The following is a 19469-nucleotide window of genomic DNA, read 5'->3' on the forward strand; positions in this document are numbered from 1 at the left end:
ATTTTACACTGAAACAGGGCTTCAGCGTCCTGTGCGGTGGTGGAGAAGACTCTTGAGAGTCCCTTGGACTGCAAGAGGATCAAATCAGTCAGTCCTAAGGGAAATCAACCCAGACTGTTCCCTGGAAGGTCAGATGCTGAAGCTCAAATACTTTGGCCACTCAATAAGAAGGGAGCACTCGCTGGAGTAGACCCTGATGCTGGGAAAGACAGAAGGCAAAAGAAGAAGGGGATGGCTAAAGAGGAGGTGGCTGGACAGCGTTACTGTTGTAACTAACATGAATTTGAGCGGACTTTGGAGGATGGTGGAAGACAGGAGGGCCTGGCGTGACTTGGCTCATGGGGTCACAAAGAGTCGGACTTGACTGTGCGACTGAACAACAACAAAGGGCTTCAGCCAAAAGAAAAAGAGCATTTATAAATCACTAGCCTATGGGATGGGGAAAAGTAAGGGGGTTCTGTATCAAATCAAGCCTGAACTTTCCCCAGAAGCCAAAAACGGCCAAAACGAGGCTTTCACATTTTGGTCAGTGGCTACTAGCCACAGTGTATAGTTGGAGCTCTCTGTCTGGGGCAGTGATGCTCTGGATTCTTGGTGCTTGCGGGGAGCACAGTGGGAGGGCTTCTAGCCCCAGTGGTGGACCTCCTGATGGCACCTGGTTTTTTTGGCCACTGTGTGACACAGAGTGTTGGACTGGATGGGCCACTGGCCTGATCCAACATGGCTTCTCTTCTGTTCTTATGTCACATAACGAGAAGACAAGAGTCACTAGGAAAGATGCTAGGAGAAGTTGAAAGTGGCAGGAGAAGAAGAAGACCCAATGTGAGAAATCCACAGCCTTCCTCTTGCAAGACCTGAGTAAGGCTGATAACGATAGGACTTTGGAGAGATCGTGAATTCACCAGATAGTAAAGAAATTGGAAATGACTTGATAGCAGTAAGCACACGTGGGGGCAGGGGAGGAAGTGGTTTTGGCCCGTGAAGAGCTTACAAAAGAGGGCTAAAAGGATAGTTTGCAATATTCTACAATCTTTAGAACTATAATTAAAATTTTAAAAAAGATTGTTGGGTTACCTGGAATCTCTCTAGGTGTAACAGAGACCCCTGAGAGCCACTTTTCCCAACATCCATCCCAGGCCAGCAAGGGTGGAATTCTAACAGGAGCTCCTTTGCATATTAGGCCACACCCCTCTGATGTAGCCAATCGTCCAAGTGCTTACAAAAAAGAGCCCTGTAAGCTCTTGGAGGATTGGCTACATCAGGGGTGTGTGGCCTAATATGCAAAGGAGCTCCTGCTAGAATTCCACCCCTGCTGGCCAACATCTAGTTTCCCAAGCGCCCCTTGGGAGGGAGGAATCAGGAAGCCAAAATTTCAGCACTGCTGCTTGTTTTGCAACCCTCCCTCCCCCCGTTGACAACAAAGTGGACTAAGTAGCACAGTCAAGAGGGGCTTGCAAATATAGCCCACGGAGCACTGGCTGATCTGATCTACGTGGAGTTCACAGTCTCTCAGCTAAAGCAATATGCATGTATCGACCCTTCTCAGAAACTGAAGTAAGTGTCTGCTTCCCTAGAAGATCTCTTCCCGTGAGCCTCTTGCTCAACAAGGGGAAAACCAAAGCAGAGCTGAAACGCACACTCCTTCTCAGTGAAACTATACAAAGCGACTCCATGCCTTGAGGACAGCCAGTGCGGTGTAGCAATCAAAGAAGAGGAGTTGATTTTTATACCCCACTGCTTCGTCAAAGCAGCTGACAATTGCCTTGCCTACCTTTCCCCACAACAGGCACCTTGTAGGTGGGGCTGAGAGTGTTTGGAGAGAACTGGGACTGGCCCAAGGTCACCCAGCAGGCTTCATGTGCAGGAATCATAGAGCTGGAAGGGACCTCCAGGGTCATCTAGTCCAACCCCCTGCACAATGCAGGTAACTCACAAATACCTCCTCCCTAAATTCACAGGATCTTCATTGCCACTCTCAGAAGTGTCAAACTGAGAGATCCAGGACTGAGTCCCTGCTCCGCCATGGAAACTTGCCCTGGGTGATTTTGGGCCAGTCATACATTCTCAGCCTGACCTACCTCACAGGTTGTACGAGGACACAAGGAAAGAGAGGAGACTGATGTAAGCTGCTCTGGGAGAACGGGGGAAAGAGGGGGGTTATAAATGAAGTAAACAACTCGTTATGGGGTTGTTGTTACATTTTTGCAACCCTTTTTGATACCCAAGTATTTATTCTAAAGCAGGGGTGGCCGAACTTGCTTAATGTAAGAGCCACACAGAATAAACATCAGATGTTTGAGAGCCACAAGGCATTCAATGTCAGATGTTTGAGAGCTGCAAGGAAGGAAAGGAGGAGGAGGAGGATGGGGGAAGGAGGAGGGAGAGCAAGGAAGGAAAGCAACTTTAAATTCATTTCCCAAGCCACTTGCTGGCTTGACAAAGTGGTTTAAAGAAATAAATGCCTTCTCCAAGCCAGTTGACAGGGTGGTGGGGGCTTCAGGAGCCACATAATATGTGAGAAAGAGCCACAGTTTGGCCACCTCTGTTCTAAAGCATACTAGCCACCCAGGTGGCTCTTCTCTTTCCCCTCTCATTTGGTTGCCTCTGGGTTTTAGACGAGAGCAAAGCCCTTCAGTTATACTACTTTTTCTCTTACGCACTGGATATATTCAGGGAGACGCAAAACAGTACTGATCGTATCTTACAGAGGCTACGGCTGCCTATGATAAAAACGTGACACCTCAGTTATTTTACACACACATGCATGCAATCAGGAAGTGTACCCAACAGTCCATAGAAAGTCACGTGACAGCGTAACAAACCTTGTCCTTCTTTCACCCCCGTTTCCTTTCATGCAATATGTCTTGCTACAGCCACCACCCAAGTCTTGAAAACTAGGACTAGGAGCTTTAATTGGCTACGCAAATCAACTTGAGATCATTATCTGGTGAGGGGAACGGTTTTAATCAGTAAAGGCAGCAAGCTGAGGGAGTGCTAGTTCTTCGTCAACACCATTTTGGTACTGCTGTGTTACCATAATGGAGCCTTGCCTTCTAGCAACGAACTACCTTCTGTTTACTAAACTGTAAGCTAGCTGACAGTATCTTCAAAATGTAAGAGGCGCCTACACCGATCTGGATTATCTGCCAATTTATATTCAACTAAATGGCTAAAAGCTGACAAGCAAGTATTTTTGATAGACCAAGCAGCTTATTCAAAACTGGTGGTTCAACATGAGTTTAAGACTTCAAGTTTGCAATAAATGCCTCACTTCACTTATGCATTGTTGCTCAGAGGATCCTATTTGGGTGGAAAGGCAGCATATAAATGTTTTAAATCAATAAAGGTAAATCTACAGCTTTGGCTAACTGTACCAGGTTTGCTTCCTCCTGAAGGGATGTGGGTTACTCGCATCGCATAGGTTACAGCTATAAACAAGCAGTTCCACAACTAACTGATCAACAAATTTTTGCACAGTACCTTTAAAAACCACCTAGAAAATCTATTAAAATCATTAATTTTCACTTTTTACAATTCATGTACTGCCTGAACATGACTGCATATTGGCTTTCTGTCCACCCAGAACTTTAATGGCATAACATACACGTTTAGACATATACAGAGTGTTTGAAATAAAATCAAAATATATACATACACACAAACCAAGTATAAAGTCAGAGTCAAGTTGCACCTTTAAGACCAACCAAGTTTCATTCAGAACGCAACCTTTCGTGTGCTCTCTAAGCAGACTTCATCAGACAAGGAATCGGGTACAGTGCCCGTTTGGAGCTATCTACGTATAAAGTCATACATGGTCAGATTTAAATTTAAGAATACTTGCCAAAAAGTCTGCAGCAGTACTTAGTACTGAAGCCTGTATTACCTAGGATACAAGCAAGCTCACATGCCATTTGCACTACCCAATTCTATCTGCTTGGAAAGAGAAAATAATGGACTTCTGTTTGGCTCCATGTTCACATGTAAGGACGCTAATCGAGATCGTTTACTGACAAGGGCCACTGTCCAGTACACAGTTAAATATGCTGGACTGCAGGCCGAATGGCAAAAACCTTCCAGAAGCAAAGGCAGTAATTACTAGGCAAAACCAATGTTTCTTCATGAGATGGAAAGTAAATGTCCTCAACTGTTTAGCTGCCAGACTCGCTGCTGTTCATAATTTGCCACAATGATAAATGCGTGACATATTTGTGATGCTTGTCAGTTTTCCCAAGTTAGTTTTCTTTTAGACAGAAATCAGATTTTAATCTGCTGGGTAGAGGGCTGTAAATGGAGCTGTGAGAGGCAAATGTAGATTTTTTTTTTTAATGTCTAAATTGAGAACTTTAAAGCTAAGTTACTTTTTAAAGGGCTACCCTTAACGTAACTGCAGTTTAAAAACTATATTTTAAAACCTCCATTAAAAGAAGAAATTATCAGCCTTTATCAGTTTTGGATTTGTGTCTTTGTTTGGGAACTACCTGAAAATCACACTCACATCCTCCCCAACACATACCCACTGCAAGTATTCTGTAAGTTGATTTATAAAACTTCCCTGACCTACTGCCAAGTTCCATAACAACTTGGGGAACGGCTCAGAAAACTATGTTTTCCAGGACATAAACATAAGCTTGAAATGCCACAATGCAGTAGCCTGCACTGATGTTATCTGGATGGGTGATTGCTACCTGTAGTTTTCACTATTCCTTCCTATACACGGCACAATTCACACACACACGCACACAAAAAGTCATGTGAGGCAGGGACTTTAGGTTACGATCAGATGGTTGTTCAAAAAGAAGGGGGCGAGGAACTTCCATTATTAATCAAATCTTCATTTCAGATAACCTGTGATACAACGCTTCAAGGTTTTGGTACTGACATTCAAAGCCTTACATGGCCTGGGACCAACATACTTGAGGGACCGCCTTTCCCCATATACGCCCCAGAGGATGTTGCGGTCTGCTACGCAGCACCTCCTTATCACCCCTGGCCCGAAGGACGTCTGTCTCGCCTCAACCAGGGCCAGGGTCTTTTCAGCCGTGGCCCCTGCCTGGTGGAACCAGCTCCTTATGGAGATCTGGGCCCTACCTGAGCTACTGCCATTCCGTAGGGCCTGTAAGACGGAACTGTTCCACCAGGCTTTTGGTTGAGGCAGCGGGCGTCCTATTCCACCAACTATTCTATCAGTCAGCCTCCCTTGTTATGACATCATGCTTTATAGCCTGTTGAGGTGCTGAATCTGATTTTAACGCCATCATTTTTCTTGGGCCAAAAATTGTATTTTGTGGAATGTGCCCTTTCCATCGGTGATGCACCTTATTTAGTTTTATCGTTCTGCTGTTTTGGTTTTATTGTATTGTTTTAAATTTGACTTGTTGGTTTTTATTGTCTAATCTATGTTGTGATCCGCCCCAAACCCGTTATGGGAAAGGGCGGAATATAAGTTTTCTAAATAAATAAAAAAGTGAATGTATCTCAAATATATTTCCCCCATGGTCTGCAGCCTGAGGAAACCTCTTCTGTTTTTCACATCTTAAAACATAACTGCATTTGGCACAAACGTAAAGGGCACTACGATAACTCCGTTCCAGCCAAAATAGCAAGAATTCCATATTTTTAATGTTTTCAATTAACTGTGCTTCTCCCTAACCATTTTTAGCTGAGAAATATGAGGCATTCATTTTCGTGCTTAGTGAGAGAGGGGGAAATAATCAACCTCCAGCTTCCATTGGATCTGACATAGCAGAAGAGCACCAACTGGAACATAATTTGGCAAGTAAAAAGTCAGAGACTAACAGGGCGATCCTCAGAACACTTTTCTGCGACCGAGCCCCACTGAGCAGGCCACTCAGGATTGCAATGAAAGCTACTTCTAAGGAGCAATTGTGGAACACACACACGCTTATTTAAAAAAAAACACTTTAGTAGCAAAGGAAGGATCATATTGACACTGGAATCCAATGCAGGAGTTATTCCAGTCTAAGTCCACTGAAGTCAACAGGTTAAGACTGAAATAACTCTACACAGGGCTGCATCTTTAACCTCCAACACTTTGAGTCCAGTGACACCTTTAAGACCAGCAAAGTTTTATTCAAGGTGTGAGCTTTTGTATCCCTTTGATGGTCTTAAAGGTGCCGCTGGACTCTAACTTTGTTCTGTTACTTCAGACCAACACAGATGCCCACCTGGATCTACCCCCAAAATTTTGGATAGTTTTTTCTTTCCTTCTGTTAACAGGGGAACAGTCATACAGACTAACTGTGACTGATCTCCCCCCCCCTCCCATTGCAAGCAATAACTGAGTAGCTGCTTCAGCAGGAATACACAAGTTAGAATTCTAACAGTTATCTCAGAACTGTGACAGTAAAACTTTTGATTCTTAACCATATTAACTTGGCGGGGGGAGGGGGGGGCGCGATTCCTACAGTACGAACTTTCAAATAAATGTGTACAGGATCACAGTGAAATAACGTCATCTGTGCTCATTTATAACCCGGTCATTTCAGTGAAATTCTTGGCTGGCGGTGGCAGCTAAGCACTTAAGTAAATGCTCAGGAATCTAACAGTACATGAAACTCAGCTGCAAACGAAAAGTCCCAACCAAGATTCCCACGACTTTTAAAGTCTAGGTTTCCCTTTAAACCACTAAAATACTCAAACGAGGAAAACTTCTCTTCAGAGAACATTAAAAACACCTCAAACAAAACAAAGCTGAGTTGTGCAAAGCCCCAACATTAAAAGTCAGTTTTCAGCTGTCCTTAGACAAAAATACCTCACCTCAACCAGCCCCCCCTTCAGCATTTTCCAAATGCCCGTCATTGTATGCAGATTTCTTAAAGTTGTAATAAACAATGCAAGTGCTCCAAAAAATATAGTCACCAACACATGTCTGAAGAACGTGAATTTGGTCAAAACAGCTTAGCCTTCTAAATACTAAAGTTTAAGTCCAGTGGTTGAAGAAGTGTGCCTTCACATGATACCTTATACCCAGAATCAAACTCTGTTGATCTTAAAGGTACCACTGGACTCAAACTTGGTTCTATTGTTTCAGACCAACACGGCTACCCATCTGAATCTATCCTTTTAATAATATTTCTTTTGCATTGTTTTTGCAAAGGCACACTTGCTCACCGCCCCCTCCCCAAAGCAATACACACACAGGCACACAACTGGAACTCTTTAAGTATCATTGCTTGTTTACAGTGGTGCACTCTGAGACATTTAGATGCTTTGGTAAACGTTAAAAAAAAATTAAACGAGTTGGAAATTCTAATATGGAAAACCAAGACCGCTTAAGCTAGAGAACTAGCATCGGTTTTTATTAAGAAAACCCAAGCACAGTGTGTCAAAAGAAGGGGGGGATGCATTCTGAACTTAAATCAAGCAATGATTCACACACAAAACCCAGAGAATACCTTAAAAAGCAGCACACATTTTTTTTATTTCACATAAGTAAAGACGACACTAGAATGAACTGCAGGAATACAAGAAGAGCGGGGAAGGCATTGTCAACAACAAAAAATGACTTCAAATGTGTTTAGCTGGTAACCATACATTACAACTGTGTCATACTGTTGTGTGCTTTTTCTCGAATCAGATCAGACACACCGTAGTTTGGTCAGGCCAGGCCAGGCCAGGCGCTCAACTTTTGAGATCTCATAAACAGGACAGCCCTACATCTGGCAAGAAGCGCCTTGTTCCGAGGACATCGAGGCTGCATTTCTGCACTCCCAGCTCAAATCCCTCTACAGCGTTTGGAAATGCCTTCAGAAGCAGTTACAAACACCAGGCTTCCTTTTTTAATCCAACACTAGGAGGAGGGCGGGCGGGGGGGAGGGAAAAAAATAAAGCCATTTCCCCTCCCCTTCCACCTCGTCATCCGAAGCGCCTGAAACCCAAACGAAAAGACCCATCTGCTGGGGGGGCATCCTTTGGCTTTGCTTTTGGAGGTGGCCGGAGGGAGGGAGGGAGAGAGGTGGAAGGGGGGGAGGGAGAGAACAGGCGATGCCTTTCACAACCGGGAAATAAATAAAAAAAAAATCGAGACCGAAGCATCCGGCGGTGCTGCGAAACCTCTTGTGTTTTTTTTTTAAATACCTCTCCCCAAAGCCCCCCGACTCCCCTCTTGCTGGAGAAGAAAAACCCTATTCCAGAAGGCTGGAGTGGGGGGGGGGGGGGAGATATGCAAACCGAGAAGGAAGGAAAGAGAGGTGGGGGGCTGGGGGAAAGGGCCCCTCAACCCTGAGAAGGACGCGTATGGATCATCTCTTTTTTTGCAAAAACCCAGCTACATTGTATTCTGTAGACGTGCCCTGCAGACGCCAGGAATAAGGACTGGCTGTTTGGGGGGGAAGCCCTGGAAGGGGGGGGGGAAGCGATGGGGAGCGATCCGGGCTGCTACCCAGTACGGGGGGGCCACGGCCGCCTCGCCCCCCAGGCTTTTCCCGCCCTGTCACAGTCCGGAGTTGCAGGTAGGGAGAGTTAAGAGATTTAAAGAGAAATTGCTACATTGTAACAAACTCACCGTGATGTTTGAGCAGCAGTCAGCGCGGGGTCTCCGAGACATCCCCGCACGGGCTCCGGAGGCAGGACCCCAGCAGGCACAGGCTCATAGCGGGTCAGCGCAGTGCCTGATTGCAAAGGGAGCCGGGCTGGCTGAAACCAAGGGAGGAGGATGGGGGAAATAAAAGACGGGTAGGGGGGGAACAAGAGAGGGAGAAATGCACAGCGGTCATTTGGAGCTCACATTTTGTTTTAATTTTAAAAACTCTCGCTTAAAAAAAAAAAAGCAACACAATCACCTTCCTCCGCCCCCTTCCACGTAATTTGCATTCGCAGCGCCCCACCCCTCCTCCCGCTTTCAAAATAGCCACGCGCGCGCGCACGCTCAAAGGGGAGCGGCGCGCGCGAAGACATCATCGCGGGGCTGTCAAAACGGGACGGGGAGGGGGGAATTAAAGGGACAGGCGCGCCCGGCCGAGCTTCGGAGAGGGGAAGACGGAGCTCGGCCAGGCTGGATTCTTTCCTCCAAAAGAGCTCTTTATTGCAAGATACCAAAAGATGGAAAAAATCTCTGGAAACCTTTTTTATGAATGGCTTAATGCATCAACTTGAGTCATGTAAATAATCTGTTGCGCTAACTAATGTACTCCTTTTGATATGGTTGAATTGATAAAGGCAAACTATTTAGCATAACCTATAAGCTATGAAGTTTTATTCAGAACGTAAGCTTTTGTGTGCTAAAAGCACACTTCTTCAGACCAGGGGATCAGGTACAGTGGGCTGAAATACATGCAGTTTGTTGATTAAGAGTTTGCGTTTGCCCTCTTAATCAACAAACTGCATGTATTTCAGCCTACTGTACCTGATCCCCTCGTCTGAAGAAGCGTGCTTTTAGCACACAAAAGCTTACGTTCTGAATAAAACTTAAGTTGGTCTTAAAAGTGAAACTTGACTCCTGCTTTGTTCAACTGCTTCAGACCAACACGGCTGCCCACTTGGATCTAGCTATAGGCTATGAATTTGTTAAGACTAAACATACTTTTATGTAATCTAATGATGCAGGGAAAAAATGTTGTTGACTTTATGTTAACTTGACCCCTTTTCCCCTTCCATTTCTCTATTCCTTTACCCTTCCCCCTTTCAAAATTTCAATAGAAATATATATAACCAAAAGAGCTCTTATTAAAAGCAATAAAAACAATGTTTAAAATAATCTCACTGGTGCAATTTTCTCCAGGCCAGTTTGGAGAGGGTTTTGCCATCTTCCGGGCATGGGACAGGGGTCACTGGGGTGTGCAGGGAGGCGGTATTTGTGAATTTCCTGCATTGTGCAGGGGGTTCGACTGGATGACCCTGGCGGTCCCTTCCAACTGAATGGCTCTACAATAGCGGGTATGCACCAGAGAATGCACTTTCCCACTCTCCCAAAATTACCATAATTTAGAAGAGAACGGAATTAGAGGGGATTTGCCTGCACGTTATACACAGACAACCCGTACGTTTACAGTCCTGTACAGCTTTGCAACACTAACATATCCAAAGGGCCCTTTAAACTCAGATGTAAGCCGAATAAATCAGAAGAAGAAGAAGATATTGGATTTATATCCCGCCCTCCACTCCGAAGAGTCTCAGAGCGGTTCACAATCTCCTTTACCTTCCTCCCCCACAACAGACACCCTGTGAGGTGGGTGGGGCTAAGAGAGCTCTTACAGCAGCTGCCCTTTCAAGGACAACCTCTGCCAGGGCTATGGCTGACCCAAGGCCATGCCAGCAGGTGCAAGTGGAGGAGTGGGGAATCAAACCCGGTTCTCCCAGATAAGAGTCCACACACTTAACCACTACACCAAACTGGCTCTCAGCCGGTAAAGAATGGACTAGGGAAGGAAAAGGCCCTTAATATACCTCATTGTGCATCGTTATAAAACTTAGGAGCACAGCTCAGTCAAAAGTGAGCTGTTATTGCCCACTGACTTCTTACCACACAGATTTTATACATGAGATATTGAGATCAGTGGAATTTTTTTTTAAGAAAATGCTTCTGCTGCCTTATATGTTTACATCAGGCAGTCCCGACTTTCCATCTTATTAAGGCTGCAATCCTCCACATGAATACCAAGCAGCAAGTCCAACAACTGTATAAGACAGCTTGCAGGGGCTGCGTGCCCGCAACAAGATGAGCTGGTCTACTATGGCTTATTCCTTTGGGGGGAGGCGGTTATGTCCATGGTTCACTAATGTGTGTTAAATTTCCCATGCATGGTACTTTGATACCTTAGCTATTGAGACATATCTTAGCTATATGTTAGCTATTGAGACGTAACCTGCACCACATGGTCTTTTTGTTTTAAAATGTGCTTTGGCAAATTAGACCAAGATTTATTTATTTCGTGGGTTTTTATTCCGCCCTACCCCGCAAGCAGACTCAGGGCGGATTATGAGACATGACAATAATTAAAATCAATAATTCAATACTTAAAAGCATTTAAACAGCCAGAATTTGGCTAGCGGCCACTTTGGGAGACCCTACTTGGGTAGAAAAAAAGGCAAAGAAATATTTTAAATAGTGAACCTCAGCCTGCCTTCTGTCCACCTCTTTGGTTCCTATTTTGCTCAGCAAGTAAGTCCTGACCCTATTAAACTGGCGACCCTGCAAAGTGGATCAATATCTCCAAGGCCGAATCCTGCACAACCACCTAGATTCAGGCCGTCACTAAAATATGCTTCACTTGGGTTTTCAATATGTCTTCCTGTTCTTCAAACCCATAAACCAAACAAACAAATTATCCTGTATTTTGCTATTAACACCTGGTTTATTTTGCTATTAACACCTGGCAATCCGTTCTTCCATCACTTACAAACTTTGCCTTAACAACCTATCAATTACGAGGGACAAATAAGACACTATAACCATTGTGCTGGCACAATGTTACAAACAACAGTTCTTCAGCATCTATGGAGTGTCAGGTACAGTGCCATCCCTTGCTTTTTTGTTTGTGTACAGAGAACCTGGAAGAAGAGGTTCAGATTGTAGATAACCCATGAGCCATCTGTATTGGCAGAACTGTCCAGTAGCCAGCTATGATGCAAGAACAACTCATTTCACACAGAATGCCACCAGAGTAATTACATCTACCCCAAACCCTCCATAGTATAGTTGTTTTGTAGAGCTAGAAAAGTAGTAACAGACATCTCTCTTCTGCACTCCTAGAACAACCATAGCATTAAATAATGCAATGTACAGTGGCAAATGTTCGGGGCCTACAATTATAATGCACACAGATAATGCCACTAATCCAGAAGCTCTAAGACAGACTTATTTCATTTGGGTACTACTGTAAAATGAGTTGCATGTATTAACTTTCATTACTGGTGATTTATAGTTAATGCTACATACCCTACACCAATGTTCAGTCTGTTGGCTACTCCCAATCCTTGACATCAGTATCTAGGAATATAAGGCTTTTTTAAAACGCCACCACAAGAACAAAATGACTAACCAGGGGATAAGAATGTAGATTCAAGCCATTCTGAAGACCAACAAAGCAATTTTAATATAAAAACATACTACAGCTATATGGCATATAATACAAGAATTTGAGCATATGTTTTTAATACATTAAAGACATTCAGCTGCTCAAAATACAAAACTTTTGCCTATAAACTTCAGTGAAAATCAAAGATCTCTTGATTACCGCTTTGGCTTAAAGTATAGCAACTTCAGAAGTTTATCAATTATGATATAAGCAACCAACCCAATGTGGATCCCGATCCCATGCATGTCTACTCCAAAGCAAATCCCAAATAGTGTCTACTTTAAATAATACTAGGCTGCAATCCTACTTTAAAGAGGCTTGCCCTTATCTCATTGGGACTCACTTCCTGGTAAATATGTTCAGGATCGCAGGTTTTACTGATTCTCTAATTAGCAAGATTCATAGCTGGCAGAATTATTGGCCTCAAGACTGAAAACGAACCAGAATATGCTTAGAAATACAAATAAATACTAGTCTCTTGTCACAAGACATATGAAATCCTATATTCAAAGAAGCTACTACAGCCACGGTACTTAGATTGCAGGTGGTCAAAACTGGTCCTGGCTTCTAGAAGACAGAAGGTGATTTACAAGACAAGGACAGAAAATTAATACACACGGAAAGGTGAATAAGAAGAAAAATCTACAGCCACAAGAATTTATCATCCAAAAAGTCAAAGATGAGACTAAGTATTGTCACATAATTCATTCCTTATTCAATTTTGTCACTCAATGTTCTCAAAAACCATTAGCTGGTGACAAGCGTCCAGTCGAATACATCTGTATCTATTAACAAGGAAGCCCTTGCTAGCTTTCCCCCGCCCCCAATTTTTTCAAGAGAAACCAGTTCACCATTTCATAACTCTGCGCTTTCATAATAATTACCTTCCCCCAGCCAGCCACATAACCAAACGCAACTACAATGTAACTCTCAGCTATTGCTCGGGCATTGCATCCGCCAAGACACACACAACCGACGCAGCCACTTGAAACCAGCCCAGGATTTCCGAGTGTTATGCACGGAAGTCCCCGATCCCAGCGCAACGGCCCGGCAGGAAGTGTCTCCGTAGCCAGCCGTGCGATCAGGCAGCTGAAGACGCCGCTCAGGAAAGGGGCCTCGGCGCCCTAATTAAAAACTGGTTTTGCCGGAGAGAGGCTTCTCCCGATTGGCCAAAAGTGGAACAGATCCGAAAGGAATGGGACGGGCCAAGCGCGGAACCCGTCATTCTGATTAGACAGGTTCATTGTGATTGACCGATGTGAGTGATGGAGAAGGGGGTCGGGTTTGAGGCTGTGTTTATACTCCGCGATTGGCTGGATTTGAATTATCTCTACCGTCTGTTTATGCTGGGAGGGGAGGGTGACTTTGGTGCATTATAAAAAGCCAGGGCTGCGCGTAAAGAGGGAGTTTTGCAGAGAGGAGGCTGGTTTGGAGTTGCTTTGGAAAACCTTCTGCTGACTATGCGCTACCTGCCTGCGAGGAAGCGAGCTGCATTTTGCTCCGTGTTTGGGGAACGGATAACTGCGGCGATTAAAACGTGGGAAAGGGTTTTGTTTAATGTGGTTGGCGTGCAAATACTCCGAGAAATGCTTTCCTGGCTCGTATGGGCATCGTCGGTGGCTGACAAACAGGAAGGCAGGCCGCTGCTTCCGTGCTGGGGTTGCCAGCCTCCACTTGGCGCTTGGAGGCTTCCAGTATTACAACCGATCTCCAGATTTATCAAGATCATGGCTGCTTGCAGGGTGGGCTCTATGGCTTTGTACCAGACTCCACCTCCAAAATCTCCAGGTGTTTCTCAACCCAGAGATGGCAACCCGGTTCTATGCCCTTAGTAATCTATAACTTCCTTTAAAGTGTGTATGAGCCCTTCATGGCTTTAACTATGTATATCATGTGCTATGTATATTATAGGCAGTGTTCCTTCTAAGCTGAGTTAGCGTGAGCTAACTCACAGATTTTTAGCCTCCAGCTCACAATTTTTGTTTTAGCTCAGGAAGGATGACCCCAGAGCACAGTAATTTATGCAGGAGCTCACAGCTTTAATGCCAGTAGCTCACAAAGTAGAATTTTTGCTCACAAGACTCTGCAGCTTAGAGGGAACATTGATTATAGCTTGATGTGATGTTCTAGAAACATAGTTTTGTACTCTGTGGTATTGCTAATACCTAGGGTTCCCAGCCTCCAGGTGGCTCTTGGAGGTCTTGCTACTACAATTGATTTCCAGGCAGCAGAGATCAGTTCCTCTGCAGAAAATGGCTGTTTTGGAAGGTGGACTCCACGGTATCATACCTTGCTGAGGCCCCTACCCTCTCCCAAGCTCCACCCCCAAAACCGGGTATTTCCCAATCCAGAACTGGCAACCATATTGATACCCTATGCCTAACTTCAGACTTAATCCTGCTAACTTCCATATGATTTCAAATAAGCAAGGATGCAGCTTTGAACCTAGTGTGGATGAAATCAAAATGGTTCGTAAAATAAGGCTCTTCCATAGGAGGTGAGGAAGATAGTACTTCTGCTAGTGTTAACTGTTTCAAGGTGTTCACATGTTTCAACAACATGCAGTAAGAGCGTTTGGTCTCTAAAAGCATTGCAGAGAAGAGGTTCGGTCACTGTGGAAGCCCAGGACCCTTACATAACAGGCACACGCAGCATTTACTAGGATAATGCCAGAGGGTGGCTGTCTTTGCAGAAGAGCGAGATTTGAGTCATGTAGCACCTTTGGAGATCAAGATTTTGGGGGTAGTGACCTTGCTAGAGTCACAGCTCCCTTCATCAGGGCATACTGGAGCTTTGACTCTTTAAAGCTCATCCCAAAATCTTGTCGCTCTCTTAAGCTACTACTGGATTCCTAACACTTACTAAGCCACATTTCCACACTGTCATAAGCACGGTGCTAATGAAGAAATAACATTTCATAAGACCCAAGTTGTGTTTTAAGAACTGCAAATAAAGTGACTGAGCAACAAAACCACTGCTTTGACAAAAGCTGATAACCCATGCAAACTAATACTTAACAACTATATAATTGGGGCATGTTGGGTGGTTTTTTTTACCTGTGTTCTAGAAATCTAGATTCCTTGGAAGCTGACCACAGATTCCACTATATGAAGAAGAAGACTGCAGATTTATACCCCACTCTTCTCTCTGAATCAGAGACTCAGAGTGCCTTACAATCTCCTATATCTTCTCCCCCCACAACAGACACCCTGTGAGGTGGGTGAAGCTAAGAGGGCTCTCCCAGCAGCTGCCCTTTCAAGGACAACCTCTGCCAGAGCTATGGCTGACCCAAGGCCATTCCAGCAGGTGCAGCTGGAGGAGTGGGGAATCAAACCCGATTCTCCCAGATAAGAGTCCACACACTTAACCACTACACCAAACTGGCTCTCATAATGGCCAAGCTAAACAGTGGCTTTTTTTGAGAGAGAGAGAGTGTAAACCTTTGCTCAAGGTCTTGTAATTTTAAATAATTTTGTACACTGCCCGGTTATGATGGGATGTTATTTTTATTATTACTTGAGCACCACTACAGATCTTCCCCTGAAATATGTAGCTCAGGGTTCCCCGATACGGTGCCCACCAATATTTTCCTTGCTGCCTGCTGAGCTTTTTATAAAGCAGGCGGGGCTATTGCAAGGCAGGGCTTGTAACTGGTTGCCATCGTGCAAAGTGTTTTCTACTAGAGCAGGGGTGGCCAACGGTGGCTCTCCAGATGTTTTTTGCCTACAACTCCTATTAACCCCAGTCATTGGCCATTTTGTAGACAAAAAACTTCTGGAGAGCTATCGTTGGCCACCCCTGTACTAGAGGATCAGAAAGTCTGGTAAGCACTTAGGCTCTCCTTAGTGTCTGGTTCCATTTTCCCTTCAGGCTCCCCTTCTTCCCACAATGGTGTAAGGACTGATATTCCATGTTTCCACCTCCTACAGAAGCCATTTTTGGACTGGCGCTCACCACCTTCACTCAAAATTTTAATTGTGGCAGCCACAGACTCAAAAAGGTATAGGACCCCTGATCTAACTGCTGTGAGCGTTATAGGCCAATAGTAAGCCTTGAGGCCAGCAGGCCAGTACCCCACTTCAGATATCACTTTGTGTCTGATTTAAATGCAGGGCTTTTTTTTTTTTTCGCAGGAACGCAGTTCTGGCTGGCTTGGCATTGGGGGTGTGGCCTAAAATGCAAATGAGTCCCTGCTGGAGTTTTTCTACAAAAAAGCCATTTAAATGTGACACTGACAAGGCAAAACTACTCCCCTGGCACACCTTGGCACAGGTTCCTCCTTCAGACTCCATCAGCTGCCAACACCCTGCAGGAGGAGAGGCAGAGAGAACAAGGCCCCTTCTGCTTAATCGCCAAAACAACAGGAGAAATCAGTTAATTTCCGCGTGTTCCATCTGGAGACTGAAATGCTGTAAGGCAGGGGTGGCCAATGGTAGCTCTCCAGATGTTTTTTGCCTACAACTCCCATCAGCCCCAGCTGTAGGCAAAAAAATCTGGAGAGCTACCGTTGGCCACCCCTGCTGTAAGGTATGGTGTCACTGCTAAAAAAGAGTAAAGTTAACCCCCTCCCCCCCCCGCAAATTCTGTGCAATGGTGTGGGTTTCCCTAAAACGGGTCCTCAACCCTTGGTCCATAGACCAGTACTGGTCCATGGCCTGTTAGCAATTGGGCCATGAATTGTATAATTATTTCATTATATATTACAATGCAGTGATAATAATAAGACAACATTGGATTTCTATCCTGCCCTCCACTCCGAATTTCAGAGTCTCAGAGCGGCTCACAATCTCCTTTACCTCCCCCCACACCCACAACAGACACCCTGCGAGGTGGGTGGGGCTGAGAGAGCTCTTACAGCAGCTGGCCTTTCAAGGACAGCTCTGTGAGAGCTATGGCTAATCCAAGGCCATTCCAGCAGCTGCAAGTGGAGGAGTGGGGAATCAAACCCGGTTCTCCCAGTTAAGAGTCTGCTCTTTCAAGGACAACCTCTACCAGAGCTATGGCTGACCCAAGGCCATTCCAGCAGCTGCAAGTGGAGGAGTGGGGAATCAAACCTGGTTCTCCCAGTTAAGAGTCTGCTATTTCAAGGATAACCTCTACCAGAGCTATGGCTGACCCAAGGCCATTCCAGCAGCTGCAAGTGGAGGAGTGGGGAATCCAACCTGGTTCTCTCAGTTAAGAGTCTGCTCTTTCAAGGACAACCTCTACCAGAGCTATGGCTGACCCAAGGCCATTCCAGCAGCTGCAAGTGGAGGAGTGGGAAATCAAACCTGGTTCTCCCAGATAAAGTGTCTGCACACCTAACCACCACACCAAACACTTTAGAAATAAAGTGCACAATTGTATCATCCCGAAACCATCCCCCCCCCGCCCCGTCCATGGTAAAATTGTCTTCCACAGAATTGGTCCCTGGTGCCAAAAAGGTTGGGGATCACTGTCCTAAAAGATAAGCCTTTGTAGAAAGATTTTCCTATAGAAAGTGGGATAGAGATGTCCTATTGCCCTTGGGTTAAAAACAGACAAAACCCCACAATCTTATTCCCACTGTTTAGGGAATCAAGCTGGAACAGCATGGCACCTACTTCCAAGTAAACATGTTTAGGATCACGTGGTGCAAACAGATTGACTGGAAACTATAAACTTCCTTTGCTTTAACCCCCAAGTCTGCAATAAGCTGCAGACAGCTGGCGGAAGACAATAGTTTTACAGGCACAGTTGTCTACTTACTTTATCGTTCCGGTGATCCCTTTATTCTCTTCCTTTCACTGAGGTATTTTAGTATGATACAGGTGACTCCAGATGATTGTTTTCACAGCAGGAGCGAGGCTGCAATACTGGTGAAGCAGTTGTTACCCCCCCACTGGTACGGGGTTACAGCCTTATTACTGCTAGGGGAGCAGTAAACACATTAGAATATGTTCTGGTAGAAGCAATATTCCTCCTGAATTAAGATCAGATCAACTACTTACAGTCTAATAATATTAATTTACTATGTTGTTGGGAAGTGTACAGCGGGGCTGGAAATCACCTGATTAAAATGAAACTTGCTAGTAATAATAATGTTTTCCTGGGAAGGCTGCAGTGTTTTTGCAAATATTTATAAAAGTTGTGATGTTGTGCCTTTTCCCTTCCTCCTTTCTTTCATTTACAGCCCACCTTTCTCTCTTGTGCTGCAGGTGAATACATTAGCTCCATTTTACAGACTGAAAGCTGAGGCATTCAATTCCTCTAGTGACAGAGGCTCCCAAACTAGGGCTGCCAAGTCCTATTCAAGAAATATCCGGGGACTTTGGGGGTGGAGCCAGGAGACTTTGGGGGAGGAGCCAAGAGACACTGGGGTGGAGCCAGGAGCAAGGTTGTGACAAGCATAATTGAACTCCAAAGGGAGTTTGGGCCATCACATTTAAAGGGACCACACGCCTTTTAAATATCTTCCCTCCACTTGGAAAAAATGAAGGATAGGGGCACCTTCTGCTGGGGCTCAGAGAATTGGACCCCCTGGTCCAATCCTTTTGAAACTTGGTGGGTCTTTTGAGAAGAAGCAACGGATCCTATGTGCCAAAGTGGTGCCTCTACCTCAAAAAACAGCCCTCCTAGAGCCCCAGATACATGCAGATCAATTCACCATTATACCCTATGGAAATCGATCTCCATAGGGAATAATGGAGTGTCCAGCAGACATTTTCTCCCCCCCCCCTGCTTTCTGATGACCCTGAAGCAGGGGGAGGGCCTCCAGCCTGGGGGATCCCCTGCCCCCACCTGGGGATTGGCATGGCAACCCTATCCCAAATGATGTTTTTAAATCAGTCCAGTTTTTGCGCTGCTCTTTTAAACGGTAGTTACGAAGGATTTTTGTCACTGTAACCAATACAGTCGAAGTAACCAATGTATGGCCATGGGCACAATGTGACCCACCAAGACCTTTCCTAGCACCTGCCAAGCATTTTTAGGAGGCAGACGGGGCTTTTGCCAAACAGAGCTTCTGGTTGGCTGTGCAGATTAAAAGGCATCCTGTTAAACAGAGTTTGTGCCTGACATGAAGAAAAGCTACTATTAGAGTTGCATAGAACCCTGTTTTACAAAGTAACTGTAGAAGGTCCATCCCCTGCCCTGACGAGCTTACAGTTTTGACACTTGAGAGACAACGGAGGGAAAATAAAGTAGACAGGGAGAATGTGAACATTGGTTTAATGTCAGTACTTGGGGAGGATGACAGGGTTTTGAGAAGTGTTCCCTCTTAATCTGAGTTAATGTGAGCTAGCTCACAGTTTTTATTAGCCTCCAGCTGACACATTTTTGTCTTAGCTTGGGGAAAATGGCCCCAGAGCAAACTAATTTATGCAGTAGCACACAACTTTAATGCCAGTAGCTCCCAAAGTAGAATTTTTGTTCAACGGGACTCCACAGCTTAGAGGGAGCATTGGTTTTGTGGGG

The 19469-nt window shown here is 45.0% G+C and overlaps 1 protein-coding gene across 1 annotated transcript in view; it reads right to left on the bottom strand.

Annotated features, from left to right (window-relative positions):
• Positions 1–13141, bottom strand: part of BICRA (BRD4 interacting chromatin remodeling complex associated protein) — a 162831-nt gene extending 149690 nt beyond the window's left edge. The window contains 2 exon segments of the mRNA XM_060257560.1: positions 8525–8655; positions 12920–13141. The gene's annotated coding sequence lies outside the window, so the exon portion shown is untranslated.
• Between the last annotated feature and the right edge of the window lie 6328 nt (positions 13142–19469).

The sequence above is a fragment of the Heteronotia binoei genome, chromosome 17 (genome assembly GCF_032191835.1).
Source record: "Heteronotia binoei isolate CCM8104 ecotype False Entrance Well chromosome 17, APGP_CSIRO_Hbin_v1, whole genome shotgun sequence".
NCBI lineage: Eukaryota > Metazoa > Chordata > Lepidosauria > Squamata > Gekkonidae > Heteronotia > Heteronotia binoei.